The sequence below is a fragment of the Ischnura elegans genome, chromosome 3, assembly GCF_921293095.1.
Source record: "Ischnura elegans chromosome 3, ioIscEleg1.1, whole genome shotgun sequence".
Classification (NCBI taxonomy): domain Eukaryota; kingdom Metazoa; phylum Arthropoda; class Insecta; order Odonata; family Coenagrionidae; genus Ischnura; species Ischnura elegans.
The window spans coordinates 11,568,390-11,589,721 of record NC_060248.1 but is presented as its reverse complement, the minus strand read 5'-3'; positions in this window follow the sequence as shown (position 1 = coordinate 11,589,721).

Here is a 21,332-nt window from a genome sequence, read left to right as displayed (position 1 = left end):
AGCCTTAATTTCTCATGGTTGAGCCAGCAGCTAATGTCATGTCCCAGAGGCGCAACTCCTTATCCCGCTAAGCCGCACTTACACTACACGCACAAAATTCTCCTTTTCTCGAATTTAATTGGTTCCTAAGTTCGCGGGAAATTTACGTCCTAAGTAGATGGTTTCTTGATTTTACTAAGTGCTGTCGGCTTAGACGGAGAATGATACAATCCCCAACATCTGCTTTAAAGCTTGGAGATCTTGTATCAAGATATGGACAGAGTTAACCGATATTTTTAAGTGGCCACGAGGGAAACATAGGAGGAGTATTGCCCACTCCTATTTGATTTTAAGGAATATTGTCTTGATCTCAACTCACCGATTCCAAAAAGATATTTTAATCAATCAAGAAATGAATTTATCTTGAATTCAATCGAAAAATGAATAAAGAGTGAATATAGTAGGCCCTATTAAGAATTATTAACTTTATATCTAGTATTATCATCTATTTTGCGGTATGCGTACTTGCTTTGTTCAGTTGTCAAGCTAACCGTAATTATTTTCCGACCAAGTTAGCTATGCGGTTTTGTAGCGATCCAATCGGTAGGTTCTCCCTCTCCGGTATCCTCCGCGTCGTAATCTCTCATTACAATTAAGTCGTCTTCATCTAACGCTGACATCCTATTCGTGGCAAGCCGCTTGTGTTGTTAATTTGTTGGCTGCGTTAAGATTTTTCCTGTGGCATTCCATGCTCATTCCTTGGGCATCATCAATATACATGGTCTAGTTTGTACCATCCGTATTTATTCGAGAAACTTTTACCAACGAATCTTGTTCAAGATTTGATATCTTCTGAGAAAATGAACTTGAATATCCTTTATTCCATTTCCTCCTTAAATCGTGTTCATAAGCCACTAGATCATCGAAAAATAAGTTCGATTCCGGTTTAGTTAGAGAAAGTTAATGGGAGAGAATGTGTCTACTTGGTGCTGTATTTATCATTCACTCTTCGATCATGTATGTTAATGATCTAGACCAGGGGTCCCCAAAATACGGCCCGCGGAGGGCTTCTATCCGGCCCGCGCACTCGTTTCAAGTAGCGCGCGATTCTCGCTCGTTTAACTCTGTGAGACACCGCTAGGAGCATTGCAGCGCTGTGCTACACGTCGCCTTCAACTGTTCGTAAATAAGAAATACGCCACCGGATACTTCAGTAGACGTTGGAATCGAATACTTCAGTCATCGGCAAATTTGCTATCCGGCCCGCGGGGCGATTCGGAACTTGGAATGTGGCCCTCGTGGCCTAGTAAATTGGATACCCCTGATCTAGAAAAAAAGCTGTTAGAGACTCGTGAGGCTACGATTCATCCTTACATTGCTTGAGCAAATAAGAATAGGTCGTCTCTTCGAGAATCTTTTATATCGTCTTGGAGAACTCCATCACAGAACCTCTCTATAATACTAGGTCCGACAAAAATGTTAAAGTATGAGAGCTATTTTGCCAAAGGGATAGGTATAGGATTCGTTTTCCTCCAAATGATAGAGGACTTTAGTTCTTTAGGACTTTAGTTCTTTCACATAGATACAATGAGAAGAATACTTAATGGGGTTCAAACCAGTTCAGGTCTTCTGCTGCTGAAGTTTCAGTGCTCTACTCTGCATTCGTTCTTAGGTCATATCAACGCTCCTAATATCTTGGAGGGGTAATTTATAGACGTAAACAGAAACGCCCCTTCATACAGCGTGAAAAGGCTAGTGACTTCATCAACCCAGGCCGCTGACGTGACACTCCTTATGTCTTCATCTGAAAGATGACATGATTCACTACACGCAATTCAATTTCTCATGACACAGTCAGTTGTTTCTGGCGGCCCCTTCGTCACATGACGCATCAGAGTTGCGACGCTAATGATCCTGGTAAAACTATCCTTACCTAAGTATTGAAGTGAGTAAGACCAATATTTTGTTCTAGAATCTGTTGAGATCTGTTCAGCCTCCAAGAAGTATCTGTTATTAAAATGTTCGAAAAGGTCCTCTTTCAAACAAATGACGATCCACCATGCGCCCATTGTCCTTCCTTTTTTTCTCTCCCCTTTTCCAGTCGATAGCTTTAGATGGAGGGTCGGATATTATGTCCTTTGCTCCGTAATTACTCACCTCCCCAATTCCGGCGCCGGCAGTGGCATAAAAATATTTGTTGTAAATCCTTAAAAATTAGCACGGGTTTTCTAAATTCTCTTCAATCATTTAAGGAAGGTATTGATGTAAAAAATTTATCAATTTTGGGATAACCTCATGCTATTAGCTAACATTGAAAATTGATGGTGTGAATGTAGGTAATATAGCAAAGTTAACGAGTCCTTAAATAGTCAAATTCGCACAGTAATTAGTAGAAAATTCAAACGGTTATACTTATAGGTAGCCATTTGAGGACAGGATGCTGAGAGTATTCGATTTGGAGAAAATAAGGGGTAGTGGTTGAGACTTAAGACCCGGTCCAAAGGAGTCAGAGCTAGTGGAAAACAAGAAGATGAATGGCGAATCGGAGAAGAAAAGTGAAAGTGGACTCCTATGCAAACAAGAGCGAACGGAATCAAAGGTGATTTATGCAAATAGGTAAACACATTTCGATGAAATGTAGGTGGTGCTCCTAGGGAAGACGACCCTCAATAGCCATTCTATATCTTACCGTGACTTCTCCAATTCTTATAAAGTGAAAATGATAAGTACAAGATATTAAATATAAGAAAATAATAAATCAAGAGTATTCGATACACGAAGACATAGAGCTATTCGATGATAAATATATTACATGTTTTCACGCAGCATTCCCTTCAAGATGAGCAGGAACATGGAGTTACACCATGATATTTGCGGATGCCATTCGGTCTGAATGCTCTCCTTTAAGATGGCCTCTGTGGCAGATATTTTAATAGCATTGTGATTTAAGTTATTAAAAAATACAAATATTTGTAAAATTCTTCCTAATATGATAGGCTACTTCTCTTTTACGATAAAATATATGTTGCATTCGCTTGTAACATTGATCAATAAGTACATTATGAAGGTAAATCTAAAAGCAAATACACAATCAATTGTACACGGTACAATATGTTACTTTTTGTGGTTTTCTTTTCTGATTGAGTCAGGATTAAATATCCATTATGCTGCTATACCACCATTCATACAATTACGCAAATGTATTATTTATGCAAATAGGAGTACGTTTTATCTCCTCGTATTTAAGTAGCTACAATTGCGACTCTGCGTTCCTCCATTTTCGTTTTTTTCCCACCGTCCGTTAACTCTGCTCAGCCCTAATCACAAGATTTGAGGATGGTAAGAGGCATCTAATGAATTATTTTCTGAATATGTTAGCAATTACGAGATAATTCATTTCAAACTGTTTCTGCTGGAAGGCACTCGCTACCGTCTCATTTATTAGAAATACTTCCTTTTCCCTTCGGTTCCTTCCATTTACAGGGTCGAGTCTGCAATCATCCTTTTGTACTGCATCGTTCATATCAAATGCCACCTCGATCTTCCTTCGGACACCCTCCAGTGTTTACCCTCATAATCTTAACTTATCTTCTTTCCAAATCCTTCTTTCGCTGCGATTCACCCCTTCGCCTTCACCTCGAATCATCTTTTCGGCTGTCGCTCAGGCCACACTCCAAACACAGCAGGCTCTCGGGAGCAATATCTTCGTGAAGCGTCCGTTGCCGTGGTGACTGAAGTCGCCCCTGAATCTAATCTGTTGGTGGGAGGATGGAAAACTCGAGAGAGAACTCGACTTTAGATTTGATTTATTGATCCTGGAGAAGCAATGATTTCTTCATGTTTTATTTTCCATTTGAACCGATCCCGAATCTTCTGGTGGAGGATATGATATCTTTGTAGGGGTTAGAAACCCTTACCATCCAACCACTTCCCCTTTCAAAAGCAATCGACGTGCTCTCGTCCGGAATTTTGTAAATTTTCCAATACTTACTCTCTCCACGACCATATTTCCCTCGTTCCTTGGTTCCCACCTCACGCTCATCGACCGAGTGGAGTTATATTTGTCCATAGCTGTATCTCATTCTTCATAGGAAACTCGGCAACAGCTAATATTAAACTTATTGGTGTGGTAAGTGCCGAACTTAAGTAGGTTCCTTTCATGTATCTCAGATTTGATAAAATCGGTTGCCTGGTTAATTCACCATAGTTCTCTGAACATCGAATAAATTTCTTTTGTGATCGGGAAAAAAAATCCAAGCTAGACAACTGTACAGATTGAAATGGCAAAATTTTTGGATAGCAAGGTGACACTCAGGTGAGAATTCCAAAAGCCGACGTTTCTAAGTATAATGTCTCCACCTTTTTCTTTGTTGTTATAATGACAATGGAACTTTGCGTCATGGGATTAAGTTTCTTTGTAGTGGCCGCCTCGGAATGAAATAATGAAATCTGAAATGAAAATGGGATTATCTAATTAGACATTTATAATCTCTATAGGATCCCAGCCTTTCACGCTTGTTTGTTTTTCAGAAAGTGGCTTAAAATAATCCTTTTCTTCATTTTGGGGACTTTGCTCGCTGCAAGTAGGAACCCACGCATTTATTTGGCGCTCGTGTCCGGCTACAACACATGCGAAGTATTTCATGTCATCTCATTTCCTTCACGAATTTTTATGATTTCTAACCAATTTGTGTTTGAGATCACATGAAGCACCAACTTTGAGTTATTATAATAATTATTTACTTGTACAAGAAGAAATTTATCTCCAACCATGCATATTTTCATTGATTTATTTTAGTTAAATTGTAAATTCATAGATTTCCATTAGTGAATGTCATTTTTTATGACGAACTAGGGGGGTGGTGAATTAATTACAGTTCCAGGTTCTGTCTGCTTGGCGAATCGTTTGAGGGAATGGATTGACATTAGAATCGAAAACAGAGACATTGCTCACCAAAAGAGCAGTTCCTAAGTATTTATCTACTTCGGAATTCAGCGCACTCGAATTCAAATTCTCCGTGAGCAATCGAAGTACCTCCGTGACTATCTTATTAAAATTTTATTCAAATTCCCAATAAGTGTCAATCTATTTTATGCCTTCTAATACTTGTAAATGTATCTTTCTTTAATCATAATTGCTTATTGAGATATGGATGTAGATTCCGTCCATTACGAATAAAATGCGCTAAGGGTGCATATTGGTTTCCCTTAATTAGCACGGCAGAGGGAAAAATAAACACTTTAATTTAATTAACATTTTAATCGTAAGGAAGGCAGGTGTGCGCAAAATTTGACGTATTGTACGAGTATGACTAGTTTATTGCATCCCAAGGTAAAGAGATTAAAGTAGAAAGTAAAATTATATATTTGACACATTACAAACGAGCAATCTTTGTTCACCAGCGGATAAGAAAAAGGAATGATAAATTCCTTCAATTTTCTTACCCGGTGGAAAGTCAGGGAAAAAATCAGGGGATAAAGGGCTGGTTAATTGATAAAAGTTTGAGGACAAATATTTCCTTCAGCGATTTGATTGTCTCATCCGAGTCAATGAACTTTCATGCTTTACTTACTTGGGACTTTTTCACAGTTTTGTAAAGAATTACGACAACCTCAACAATACAAATTGGCCGAATTATTCCGCAAATGCTCTTGGAAGAGTACAGAGATGATGTAATGCACACATGATGTACTTCCAGAAATTGGATCCAATGAATAAATATGTTCTCTTACATAGTGATAAGAAATGTTCAAACAAGATTATTTCTGGCCTCTTTGGTAAAGACACTACCATCACCCAATTGAGTAAATAATCTATGAATATCTGATTATTGCGGATTTCTACGATTAAAATTGTTTGCAGTCCTGTTATTCTTTCATTTGTGTGTACCAATGGCCTTTACGACAGAAGTAGGTATCGTCTTTGGATCTATTTAATCCCACATAAACCGAGATTGTACGTCCGCTTTTATGATAGTTAAACCAATGTATGCTTTTATTCATCCAAAAACCACACGCACTGATATGGATATGACGAGCATGATAAAAATATGTGATTTTACTTTTTCCAATCTTTTAGCCAAGCATTTGACCTACTTTTCTATTTTTAATTTATATCATGGTCATAATTATCGACTTCTTTGCAGATCCTGGTTACAGAAGTCTTTGGCAAGCTGAGTTTAATCAGATATCCTTCGTGAACAACGCCTACAGTCACTTCAAGTGTACAGCCTATAAGAACATAATAGGGAAATTGCATACTTTTTATAAACAGTATGCTTATATACTACAGTAAACACTTGGTACCGCAATATACTTTTTTCCGCTTAAAATTCAGTTTATACCCTAGAAAATAACTCCCAAAAGTCGCCCGAGTTTCGCGGGCTAAAAAATACCGCCCCCACTAATCTTTGGCTGTGACGTCATAGTTCAGTACGAGTCCAAGATCCAAGCCCAGTAACTGCAGGTCTGGAAAAGCCACGTTGCGTTTAAAGGAGAACATGGGTGACATAAGGAAAAATTACAAGTGGTGCATTGTTCCTCTGTGCAATAACACCCCAGAAAAAATTTTCGTCTGCATTCCCACGGAGGAAATTAGGAGAAAAGCCTCGATGCATGCCGTCTGTCGGGATGAGCGTTACGGAAAAATAAGAGTATAATAAACGGAATGATAAACCCGTGTGCTATGTGAGCGAAGATAACTTTAAAATAAATAATATTTCCATATTTCATTGACTGAATAACTTGAAACTGAGATTTTTCGATAATTAGGCCGCCGTAGAATAAAAACTCAACTTCCGAACAAAAATCGAGATAGAAGTTTCTCAATGGTTACGATCGTTACGATGGACTCAAATTATTAAGGCACTTGTTCAATTTCAGTTACGGAAGGACATAGAAAATTCCATGATGTTTAAAATCAAGGGAGGAAATATGAAAATATAGAGCAACGTTGATCCTCATGCATTCGAGTGCCAGCCAAGAAGACAGCGTTTTCTTCTACTGTCGCCGTCAAAATGATGTGCCGCTGTACTTTGCAAATTTATATCCTGGCTTCACTACATGCTATAATAATGAACTATACGTCATTTTAAAGGAAATTTTATCCTTAATTCTGATTTATTTTATTACAAAAAAATTGAAAAATGTAGACACGGTCAGTGCAATAAATGACTCCGCGCACCGAAAAATTAGCCGTTTTGTCAACTTCATGAACTTTGCAACTCAACCTAAGGAAAACTACTACGTCTACAGCATTCATCTTCCACATTAATTTACACTCATCAGTGCGGATTAATAAAATGGCTTTTGGGTATTTTTCGAACTTATATTTTGTTACAAATTAATGAAAATATTTAAACATTATCTTGTCTCATAGTTTACCCCGAAAGATAAAGGAAGTTGTAGATGGAAAAGGAATGGAATCCAGAGGTGGTCACAAAAAATGAATCGCAGCATTCTTTGATTTTATTCTACACCGTTGCTTAATATAATTGCTTTTCAAAAAAAAGTTGAGTCACAAGAGAAATGTTTCGCGGCCTTTGATTTGGAAACTATGGAGATAAGAATGGACATGTGTGGATCAGCAATTTCCATTTAGTTGGTTGTCAGGATAAACCAAGGATCCATTTAAAGGTTGTCAGGCCATCGTATAAAGATAGAACTGATGTGCACCACAGGCAGAGGCGGATACAGAAAACACTCAAGGGGGGGGGGGCGCAAAAGATATATTGAGTTGCCTTTACTTTTATCGTGATAAAAAGTAATCAAGTCACAGGCAGAGTAAATTAAAATTTTAATCAAATTAATTATACACATATATAAGACAATACCATCTTATGATATAAAAAAGTCGTAATTCTGGTTCTGCAATGCTTGGCAATACGGCCGGACCCCTAAAGCCCGTATGACGCTTTCCAATTTATTGGCCAATATATAATAAGGGAGGGGCGCGCGCCCCCCATCTGTATCCGCCACTGACCACAGGGGAAATGGTGTGTTTGAGGGAAAGTCAAACCCAAAGTTGCCCAAAGAATGTGCAGTTCTATGTTGCTCTTTCCCCAGTTAAAACCAAATAGAAATTGTATTGGGATGATATTTTCACCACGGGTTCCAGTGATAGTGAGAGTGCAGGTGATCACGGTCATCGTCGAAAGTCATCCCTCTAGGATTTCCGATACGGAATTTTTAAGTGACAACCGATCGCAATGACCATGGTACCAATATATTAGTACCATGGCAGTGACGATGAGCTCGCCTTTAGAGTAGGTTTCAGATATATCGTGAGAAAAGCTCCCAAAATGTATTAAAGACTCTGTTTGGAAAACATGCACATTTTAATGCTAATTTAGGAAGTATTTCATTTCAAAAGTAACTTATTAACACCTGAAGACGTTGTGTTTATTATATTGATCGAAGTGCGATTGACCGATTCTTTCTGCAGAATAGGAAGTGGCTTCGGGGTTTTTAGTCACAAGATGGTAGATTGTGTTGGAAGTTCGTCTATATTATCGCTACTAAATTGAAACATTGATATTCTGGCTTCCTCAGAGCTTCCTGTCGCCCTCCAGGCAAGGTATTTTTAAGTTGAAAGTATCATCGACAGCTTCGAGGTGGAAATAAGTTCACCATAAGACTACCGGACTGCCAAAAGAATACACATTTCACATGAGTATACGCTTTCGCCAATATTATACGCAAGTCTCACTTTGTTATGAACTATAAAACATTACAGATGCACATCAACTACCTTTCCATTTCTCGGCATCGACTTTCCGAGCCGACGAAGTCTACAGTTTCACTAAAATACCCTGTTATCATGATGGAATCAGTAACAGGAAGCTTGCTAGGATCAGCCTAAGAATAACCATATTCCTTCATCCTTACGCAATCTATCGCTTTCAATGAAGAAAAAATAGATCAAATAATATCCCTGAAGTCACAATGAACAACTACGATACGTCTGCACTTCAATAAATGAATCATAACCACGCCGTCGCTGGTATTCAAGTATGCAACCTCTACTATGGCCGTGCCGCCGTCTCTCCTCGTACTGAACTATGACGTCACTTTTCTACCAGCCAATCATCGGGCGTTTTCGCTTCTGACTTGCATTTGAAAATTCTCGTGAACTTTAATGCATTAAATATCGTAAACCACGTCATAAAATAATAAAAAAACTTTCACCGAGGTATGCAAACACATATTTTTATATAATTTTGGGGGTATTGATTATATCTGAAATGTATGCAAGTTCCCTATTTCCATATGAAATATTGTATTTAATTTGGAGGTCACAGTATCCGTGAAATACTGAAGGGCAATATTGTTGCCACAGCGTATCGTTGAGTCACGCCCAAGTTACTATTGACCCTGACCTCAATTCTTATTGGACCGGATGGACATCCAATCATGGTAATCCCTTCCTTAATCCCATCGTAACACTAAGTCCCACGTAGTATCAACCACTTCCCTCGCGATGAAAGTCCAACTCAGATATCGAGTTAATCCTCTTATCTTAACATTCTCTTGCTTGAATGTGCATTTCCATTTGGCCTTTTCTATCTCTAGCCATTGCCTCCATCCATATTGGACTAAGGGATACGAATTTTCCCACGTCGCATTTTTTTTTCTCTTAATATCCTTGTGGTTGTGTGAGGCAATAATTGAATTATCACATAAGCTTTCCTTATTTTTATCGCATATTCACCTGTTTCCACACGTTGCCATTTCCACTCAATTTAAGACGACTTTAACTTTAACAATTATATTTTTCGTATTTAAATAAGAGATGGTAGTACTTTTCCACAATATTTCAATGCGTACGACGCGTTCCGGCTCACAGAGCCATCCTCTGGCACAAGACACTGTCTTACATTTAAACATCGCCTTTGTACCTTTGAGAAAGGGTTGGGGGGATTTGACGTGCTTGAAGATGGGATGGGAAATAGGAATACAGAGTGGAGACAGTGAGAAAAGATCCAACTAAAGAGATACGGAAAAACCAAAGGTGGAAGGAGGACTCAAGGTGTAACTGTTGAATAACGACACGAGGGGAGTACCACAGAAAAGGGGGGGGGGAATTCATGAAAAAATTGTGGAAAAGTGCTGCCATCTTTTATTTAAATACGTCGAACCATATAACGCCTGTATTTGTTGAAATTATATTTTTTGTGTTGTATTGCAATCCTAGAATACTTTAAACTGTTATTTTAGCCACAATCAGGATGTTGGAATAGATATGCGAGAATTAAATAAAATGTAAAATTCAAAAGAATTTGTAGTTTATAGTTTGTATTCCTCAGAAAATAAAATAGCTAGAGTACTCCTTCGTTCCTGAATCAATAAATATATTACCTGACATTTATGCTATGCTAAGGACATTCTCTCCAAAGAACTTCTTATGCTCCAGTGTTAATAATTACGTTAATAATAATGGATATTAATATAGCATTTTTCAGTTAAGAAGTGAAAACAATTGTAACCACTATCTTTGAATTCTATGTATCACTAATCGAAAAAGTAGGCAAATTTTCAATCATTTTATTTTAGCCCTATGTAGCGAATCTTATTTCCTTTTGGACATTAAACTTACGTATTGAAACCGATAACAGTTCGGGTAGTGATGGGCAAGATTTCGTATGGGGCAAGATTCCTTTTCCGAAATATTTCTCCGGGATGATGCCACTTGTAGTCAATCAGTTTCATTTACGTGACCAAATGTAGCAATGTAGTAATAAATATCACATGTACTTTGTTAATAAATTTATTGAGAGAAAATGCAGAACTTGAGGAGAAAAACCGATCGGAAAGAATTAGGAAAACAAATTTAGGACGTAGCTACTCTGAGGAGGAACAATGGAGAATCCGAACGTTCTATTGCATTTGGTACAGCTATTGATAAATTGACTCCTCGTAAATATTGCTTAATTTTAGAATTTTATGTGCGTTTCATTCATAGATATGCATAATGCAGTCACATGTCTCATCTGAGAGCATTAGACCACATCCAAGACCACCGGAAATGTGATTGTCAATGATTAACACTGTGGAGTTTCTGGCAAATTGTGCTCAGATCCACCAATGGGGAACATGCACAGTTTTTTTTAAGTACTATAATGAGAAGGTCCCTCCCTCAAATGTACTCGTCGAAAATCTGGAGGATGAATAATGTTCTTTAGCTGAGTTATGGATCTTTAAAATTAATCTTCATCGGCTGCTTGAAAACACGACGTCATCGGAGCGTGACGTCACGGTACGGTATCCACGGATGACAGACTGAGGAAGTGGATAGAAAATCGGTCTATACAGGGGCTTAAACGCAAATTTGGCGAAAATAATTGCAATTTTTACCTCGATATCTTTCATTCATAGACCGTTCTACCGCTCTACTCTCTGAGCGAAGTGAATGATGTACCGTCCGATGACGTCAGAAGGCGTTTCAGGTCACGTGACTTAAAGCGATATTCGATCACTTTTTATTAGCATTTAATGACGTTTGAGGAATACTAGAAGTATTTTGGCTTATATATTTGGATTCGTGAGAAAATTGTGTATTCAGTGAGACTTACTAGCATGGTGAACAAATTTCATGCATGTTCCCCATTGTTGATTGGACAATGTGTAATGAATTGAAAAGATGGAGGAAAGAACCGTGCACCACATATTTTGGAAAGGGAGAGTTCACATACCTAAACTGTGATGAGGACTCTTGCCCCATAAGAGGAGGACACTTGCCCCACACGAGGGGCAAGTTTCCGATTTGTTTTTCTCTACATTTTGATGAATAACGACAGTTTTTTATATTTTTTCTTCAGCAACGGAAGATAAGTGTTGCAGTACATGTAACTGCGAACAAATTGTGTAAAAATGTAAATTATTATTTGAACCTGAATGCTTTTGTAATTGTTTGTTAGATGCGTACTCTTGCCCCTCATTCCCCTACTTAACTGTTTCGCGGAAATAATAATCTGAAAATGCCATAGTTTTCATTGGATGATTTATTTTCTCATTTCGATTAGTCTCACGCGATCATTTTCCGCTCCAGGGATGAAAATCCCATCCATTTTTCCGTCACTAAGCCTGTCCCGTTATCCTGAGCTGAAATCATCGCTAGTGTCATCCGTCAGCCAATCAGAACGCACGACCGCTCACGGCTCTTGTAATTCCACGCAAGGCATTAAACAGAGCGACAGTTGTAAATACCGAAAAAGAGAGAATGAGCGATGGAAAAAGGGACGGTGGGAATGAACGTGTGATTCAGAAAATGATAGACCAATGAGCGATCACTCTTTCGGTCCCTAAAAACCTATCACTGGAGCTATCTCTCTAATGAACGGACAAAATAATCATGCAATTCAGGCTTTAGTAATGAGAAAAAAATTCGTTCGCCTTTGCTGTTAATTTAATCCATGCCGTGAAGCTCTAGTTCCGAGCACACTGCATTCCTCTTATCTTTTGGAGTTCACTGATTCCACTATCAATGTTTTACACCGTTAATCGAGCTTGTTAGTTCTACACATGTGATGAGAACTTAAAACATTTATAATTTTACAGTGAAAGCTCCTTCAATTAATAAGTGTCAAGTTCAAGTTTGGATACAGAAAACTTAACTACAGTCCTCCAGATAAACTTTAAGGGAGTGAAACAGGGGCGTCTGTTTTGGAATTCAATAAAAATTAATTCTTTTTTAATCGAGAATTTAGCCCTAATTGTAGTATAGTCTCCACTTGTGAATATCATTAAGCCTTTAACCAATTCGCATAGTATAAACCCAACCGATTGTGGTGTGATGTAGTGGAGGTTCAATACATTTCGATAAAAATGTATATTCGCAATGTATATTGCGCACTATGCGTTTTGGCTCACTATGCCATCATCATTCTTGTAACAGATGATGGCTATGTGAGCCAAAACGTGTCGTACACATAAAAAGTATATGCGAAAAAGTGAAATTACATTATGATTTTAATACGATTATTCACCAATAAAGGTTTCGAGTGTCAAAGTGTAAAGACTTTAGCGTGTGGTTTAAAGACCATAATGTGAGTAGTAATAAGTGACGAAGGAGTATGCTTCCTCCGGAAATTCAGAGAGGCCAAAAAATAGGAAAAAATCATCACTTTACTTCTATACAGTATTTCACGTATATGACTCATATAGCCCTTTCACCTGCGCACATATTTATTCAGCTGACTGCGCTTGGTTTGTGTATTCAGATTTTCATATGCGCATCCCTTGGTCAAAGGTCGTGACTATGAAGCATCGTGATAGTTTCCCTTTCATCTTTTCCTTTTGCCGTCCGCGAATCCACATACTCCCCCTCCACGGGTTAACCAATAATGCGACCGCATGCCTTTCCATTCTTCCTCCCTCTATACTCTGTGCACCCCATCCTATCCACTTCCTTTCCTTATATTCTCCATTTTCAAGCATCAAAATCCTTTCACCGTATCCTTTCTCAAGTCCACCTTTAACCCTCAATAACCCAGTGTTGCTTCTAACCAACATGAAGAAACGTCATTTACAAATGTGTGCACTGAGTCTTATCAACTGCACTGCTAGGGAATGTAGATAGAAACTACTAGTTATTTATAATGCTTGCTGGAATGACAAAATATAAAGCCATCTTTGATAATTGTGATTGGCCTGAAAACGTTCATATTTTCTAAATTACAAATATTCAAGATTGATTTTCCCATAAATAACGATGGGCCATAATGGGTTAAGCTTTTTCTTCGTTTTGACTAGCGGCTAACCCTTTCCAAAGAATTTTAAAATGTTTTTATGCTCCATGAATTACTAATAAATGTGAATGTTTCACTATCATTGTCTTGTGAGGTCGTAAGCATGCGAAATACCCCTTTTTGTAGGAAAACGTTCTCCATAAAATACAAGGTACTCCCTTAAGTATGAGGAGTAACATATGAAATTGCAGGCCGAACTGCTTAAAACTAAATGGAACAAAAAATTACGAAAAATTCTTCGTGAGACTTTGGAGCGCGAGGTGCCGTATTCATTTTATTTTTGTGCCCTTTGCAGCAATTTTTATTTAGTCCTAACTGTGAATCGTGAAATAAGACACCTAGAAATGTAAATGAAAGTGGATTTAATATGGAATTGTTAAGTAAATTCCATGTAAAGAAATAGATACGGCTAAGAAACACCTCTCCTGAAATATAAAGACATGCATACCCTCTTCATTCTTTCATTTTTCGGCATTCTATAAAGAGTTGGTTTCGACTAGGGGCAGGAGCGGGAGAAATCTCGTCTCGAATCATCGAGTGTTTGGGGGAGGGTAGGAAAGTGGACCACTGCAAAAGAAAGTTTCCCCCCCCCCCCCACCCTATTCAACCGCCACCCAACCACCCCCTGCGCAACTTCTTCGCGCGGCACGCACACAATATCCGCGTAAGGGGCGGTTTTCCTTTGAGTCCTGAGCGCAGCGAAGACTCTTTGAGTAGAAGGGAAAGAAAAGTAAGAGGATAGGGCATGCCGAGAAAGTAGCTATTCTGGGTGTTGGATCAAGCGCCATTGCTGACCCCCTGTTGGGAACGCGAGTTTCACCCCTTCAGAAGCCTAGATTTATACATCAATTAAAACTAATTTCTGCATCAGATTCTATTCTAGGGTTTATCATCATCATCATCATTAGTCAACAGTCCTAGGGTTGGTTTGAAGCAGCTCTCCATCTGCTAGCCTTTATGTGTCGACGTATTTCTTCTCTTTTACATCCTTTATAACCTGTCTTATGTAACTCATTCGAGGCCGTCCCTTGCCCTTCTTCCCTTCCACCTGTCCTTCTACGGTTTTTTTCATTAGGCCGTCATTCCTCATAACGTGGCCAACTAATTTTTCCCGTCTTCTCTTCATTTTTTCAGAAAACTTCTCTTTCCCCCACTCTTCTCAGCACTTTTTCATTACTCACACGGTCGATCCATTTTACCTTCATTATTCGTCGGCGGAGTCACATTTCGAATGCTTCCACTATTGACTTCTTTGGTGCTATCGACATCCAAGCCTCGCTTTCATGGAGAAACATTCTACGTATTTAGCCTCTGATGAATTGTTTCATCAATCTAGGCTTATATTATTCTTAATCAAATAAACGTCAACATACTTCCTCTCTCCCATACATTGTGCGTCTTACACTGATACTGCCTCCACCCCCTACACCCTTGTTTCTTCGCTATTTAACCTTGAGTAGGCATCCGAAGAGCTCTGTGTTAAAGAAACGCATAGCCAAAAAGTTAGAGACGACTACATTGTTACTTATTATATTGTCTTTAAAGAAGTTTTGTAAGTTACCTGCCATTATTCAGTTTAAGACGTCATGATTATTCCCACTAGTACCAAAATCACTTGCCTATTGCATTTATATGTTTTGTATAATTTTGCAAGAAAACAAGAAAAAAGAAAGTACTTTATGACAAACCTTCTTCTCTATTTAAGACACAATTACATCGTTTGCTTAACACACTTTTTCCCTGATATCGTGAAAGTTCACGGGTTAGGTATTTTTGCATTAAATTAGATAGTGCCAAGTCAATATGGCTTCATTATCAATTTAAAATGTTACTGTCGTCGCATCATCTTATATAATCCAAAATAACTAAAATCCGGCTCAATACTCAAGACTGTGGCCTCCGAATTGGGTTGTTGTTTTGTTTCTGTTTGATTTGTGAAGTAATTAGATTCTTTGTTTAATTTGTAATGATGTTAAGGCAACCTAAATTAGCACTCTTGCCGTATTTGTACCATTTTATTTACAATAATAAAAATTTTATTCGCAATAAATAAAATTAGCTGCAAGAATCGCAATACTTCTGGTGAAGAACCACTGAGCTAGCGATCTACCTTTGATTCATCGCGATCTCCGCTTGGCATAGCATTCGAGACCATGAGTTATCCAGAGCATCCGGCAACAGGGCAAACTCACGGGTATCGAGAACGCTTGGAACAAATTTTCTGTAGTTTAAAAATTTTGCGTTTTTGACATAAGCATCATTTGTAATTTTGGTTCTGACTGGCATCAGCTATCCTTGGTAAATATCTCATGATAAAATTTTTTTCCACTCATGTCAGTACAACACAATTCAATATTATAATAATTATTATAATATATAATTATTATAATTCAATTGTCCCCCATTTTCGCTTAATAAGCACTCAATAAAGATTTGTGCTGTCGGGGAATGAGAGCGGGGTGTAATCTCGTCTCAAACCGTCGGGTTGCAGAGGAATTTGGAGGGAAAAGTGGCTCTCACAGAGTTGCAAAAGCTTCCACCGCACCTCCGCCCCGCCACTCCGACCACCCTCTCCGCAACTGCCTTGCGCTTGTGATCTGCACGCACGCACTGTATCCACGACACAACGGGGCGGTTTTCCTTTGAGCTGGTATGAGCGCACGGAAGACTCTTTGGAGTGGAGAGGAGGAAAAGAGACGGGGGAAGAGGGTGCGATGGTTATCTGGCGACAAAAAAGGATGGAGAAGGGATGAGAGGATATAATGGAGTAAAGTCGATAAAGTTGGATGGGAAAGTGATACGATCTACTAACACCTATCGAGTTTGAGAGCTAGAAAAAATATTACTAACCATAAAATTTTTAACATATAATCTCTATTGTACTCTTCATACGTTTGCCAAAATATGGCTTTCCAGGTTAATTTTCTGTTGTACTTGAAAAACACAAAAAAAATGCATTCTGTTACGGGCCGCAAATTTGTATCCATAATTCATTCATGATAATCAAACTATAATTGTTTTTATAATATATTGTTATTTAAAAAATATGAAAAATCTATACTGCATTGCTCTTTCCTGTAGCATGTATGCTTTTTTCTCGGAGCAACTCCGAAATTATATTTAAATACTGGTGAAGATACACAAAGATGGAAAATATATTTTGGTCAATTTGAATATTGCAATTGTAAATTTTAGTTTTAGAAATTGTTTCGATTCATTACATTTGGAGTACTCAGGAAGTAGGCCTTAGCAATGCCAATTAGGAGTTTTATTTCAACACGTCAATCCACAATTGTCACATCATATCCCTCTTCAACAAGGGCAATGGCAAATCAAAAAATTCGACCTATTTATTATCAAAGTATTCTACCAATTACGGTAGGTTTGCGTGTAATATTTACGAATAAACTCCCCTCTTCATGGATTTCCCTCTTCAATCCCCAATAAGGCTTACTTCATTTCATGTAACCTAAAAATTCTTGATGTTGTACTGCAGTGATTCCAACTTCGTGAATGTGTAATTATTGCTGTACTAGACCAAGTTTTGAATACTGCTGTAAATACGCTCAGGTTGGCATATCATTGCACTTAAATCATGTAGATGGCCAAATAGATGCGAAACGTCTAAATTTAAAACATGGGGATATCGAAGACATTTAATAATCGAAAAGAATATTTACGATAAATGGCAATTATATATGTGAGCTTCTAGTTCCTCTTCATGCGTGCCTGATTAAATCTTAACGTTGTAGTCTCTATATAGATGTCGAAAATGAATACGACATTGACTCCTGATGGGTTTAAAGGGACTAGTTGGTTTTAAAGACGATGGAACGTCTTACAATATCTTCCTCGTTAATGTTCTTGATGTAGCCTGAATTTGCAACAACGTCAATGGATCTGATGAGTTCCTTCCATTTCGCGTCACATTAAATTTTGAGGCCTCGTTCTCTGAGAAAAAATAGGGTCTTTTTGGGTGCACAATGAACTTAAAAGAAATGATTTATGTCCACCTTTGCATTCCCATAGCAACACCCGAGATCCCTGTGTTGAGAAAATAGGTTTCCATGGGAAATGATAGTTGCGCATTCTGACCCTGTCCCTTGCGTGTCCCGACCCTGAAATTTCATCCACACACTCTGCACAGTGTGACCCACGAAGCCCCACATTCTTTCCCGCCCTCCAATTCACCCCTTGGATCACCCCAAGTGGATTATAACCGGGGGTTCCACCTGTGGAGTGATGGATGAGGGTGCAAAGGTGATTCATTTTCCCGCGATTTGCTCTTCGTCCCTTCCTCGACCACTCAAACCTTTAGCCATTGATCTTGGGCATACAAAGCCTCGTGAGTCTCACAAATAAATGACCAAAACCACAATGGAGCTATTTTTGCTAGTTTATTTCGATGAAAATTGTTGGATTTCCGTTTTGACACATTTATAATCAAATCTGTGAATCTAGGAGTCCTTTTTCTTTCCAAGCCTACATTTTCCCCTCACATGAAACACGTATCTTCCAATTCAATGGCTTCAGTTAGACTTTTTACTGATTCACAGGAAAAAAAAGTCCTCTCGCTGTGAAATACGTTTTTTTCCGTCTCTTTTCTTCCACTGATTGACGCTATTGTTCGCCCATTTGTCCCTCAGTTTGTCCCACGAATCTTAGAGCTCTTAATAGTTATCTTAATTTCTGCTTTCAAATTGTAAGAAATAGTAACCCCTCCTTCTGTAATCTCATTTATGCGGTTGATCTTCTACCCCAAATTGAGATTGTTCCCTTGGAACGTCGGCGCGCACTTATTGACCTCAGGTTTTTCCTCCAAATCAAGAATAGCGTCTTCAGTTGTAATTCCATTCTCCCAATGTGCTCCCTCCTTTCCCGTAAAACATGGAACATGTCTTCCATCTACGTCTCCATCTGTGACTTTATCTGTGACTCGGAGATCCCTTAAATACAATTCCATCAAAACTCCTTCTGTTGATATAAAACCATCAATTTCATCATATGCGATAGCCATCAGAAGATTTCCTCTCTAAATTCCGCTCCCTAAATTACAAATAGAGACGATGAGGCGATCATGTTAGTGATATAATGCGTGGTATCTGAGCTTATTTAATGAGTTTTTGCTTTGTTTATTTGCTAGACTAAATTATTTAACCCTTTTTTTATAAATCTAACGTAAAAGGAGCTCTTGACTATTTTTGGATTTGATACAAATAAATAAAAAAGTATTGACTTGATTTTTGTTAATGCACTTGAAGTAGATGAAGGGCCCGCTTCATTGAGGACTTGAGGCGCAATAGGAAATTTAAAACTATAATATCTCAAAATAGAAGAGCCTCAACATTTTGAGAGGCTTACTGATTTCGCACTACTCTGAGTTGGAACTTGGCTGATGACAGGAAGCCAATCTGTGCCTTTGCCTTTGATGCCCGTATAATGAGATGGGTACCATGCCAAGCAAATATGACAGCTTTGTTTTCCGCAGGTGATAGTGCTAACGTTGCATATTTTCTCTTGCTTTCTATAATTAGATGAATTTTTTGCTGAAATACAGCTGTTTTATACTTTTAATTTTATTGGTCAGCAACTTAACAACAAAAGCAAGCAGCCTAATAACATCCCCTTTATTTGACCACTTGAACGTTGTGCGTGCGCTAGAGATGGCTTGAATTCGTGATAGGAGAGGGTACAAAGGTGATTATTTTCGGGCAACCTTTCATAGTCCCCTGCACTGCTATACTCATTGCTATTGATCTCAATCAAATAGGGTAGTTTCCTTCATCAAAGAAACCGAAAGGCATTGATTGCGATTTGTTACCCACCATTGAAGCACGGTAAACAAGATGAGGAAAACGCAAAGCGGGAAAGAGGGAATAATTAAATGTCTTTGGAGGGAGGTTTTGGGGGAAATTGATGCCGTAAGGGCACCGTGGTCTCACGAAGTGAAGAAGGGTGGTCGTGAAGGAATTTCAAAAGGGATCGATAGAAAAAAAGAAATGGGCGTTGAAAGGAGGGGGATGAAAATAAAAGAAGCAGGCTCAAAAGGAAGTTAGAAGAGACAGGATAGTGCGGGTCAATTGTGTCATTATAAAAAAAGAATATTTGAATTTCGCTCTGTTCAGCCGCTAGTTCTTTTTCCATAACTGACATACTGCGGAATTTTTTGCAAACTTAAATATTTACCAAATTTCCTTCAGGCCGTTTTATACGGGGCACGTAATAGGGTAGTTTCCCTCATCAAAGAAAACGAAAGGCATTGATGGCGATTCGTTACCCACCATTAATGTATTCATAATATACAAATTATTTTGTTTTAGAAATCCCAGTTTAGACGATTGGCAAGGGTCAATTTTATCCTCATTTGAAAAAGGCCAGATTGGCGCCCATGCGATGCCACTCCATTTGACGTCACAGGGACCTAGTTTCTATACGAGTAGATAGGAGTTTTACATCGTCTGAGATTACCAAAGCATGCATGAGTCACAGAGCTCAGGGAAACATGTCTTAATAATCACCTATTAAAACTGGCTAAGTTCAGAAAGTTTTCTTCGTTTGATAAGGTATTAATTAACCTTTTTTAAGCCAAGAACTACCATCCAGCAAGGTAGTCAGCTACCCGCTAGCATCCTGCGTCCTATCAGCGCTCAGAGCCTCGATCAAGGTCACCTCACAAGGCGGGAGGGGGAACCAGAAATACGTCATACGGAGAGATTTCCTTACCCGTCGCGTTTTCGCGCGCTTGAAAATTTTCACTTTTCATTTAATCGTGAAAAATAGATATCGTCATTTAAAAATCTAAAAGCGTGAAATACGTACTCCAGGAGTAATAAAGGTAAAGGCAATAAAAAAATAATAGGAAACCACCCTATTGTGCTTTGTGGTCTCGGCACTAAAAACCCACTACTAGCCATTTCAACCCGTCAGTTCTCCCAACGAACGCCGAACTGCTGGTCATTTATCCATGGGAAAAAATGTCACTTCACGATTTTGGATTCCAGTTGTTTCTTGTTGGAGAAATTGAAAGAAGGGGTGAGTATGAAATGGAAAGGAAATAATTGAAAAACTCACCTGCAGAAACCTTGGGTAAAAATACAGCGGAGAGACGAGTAACGTACAGTAAAAACACGAGTAGAAAGATACAAGTGGGCCATATGACTGTAGTTAACGATGAATTCTGCATCTGCACACTACCCCGAAAGCTGCCCAAAAGGCGTGTGGCAGGGGGTGTTTAGAAACTAGAGGTTTTCTAATAAATAAAAAATTATTAAATGAAGTTCCGTCTAGCATTTTTGAAGCCGTATATTTTAAAAGCGAATATGACATAGTTTTGTCTTCGCGTAATAATTTTTAATATGATATAATTTCTCAAACTCTAGCGGCTTTCATATTAAACCGGTCAGTCTGTCACAGAGTTGCTGATCTTTAGACTGTGCGGCTAATTTTTTTCGGGGAGGTGAGGCTTCTGACAGATGGATGTGGAGAAAGAAAAAAGACCCGTGGCGTGGAAAGGTTTTTGTCCGTGAGCGGTTTACTTCGTGTGAGGTTGGACACGTGTGGTTGGAAGTGATGCGAGATTTGAATAAATGAAAATGGCCTTGCGGGAAA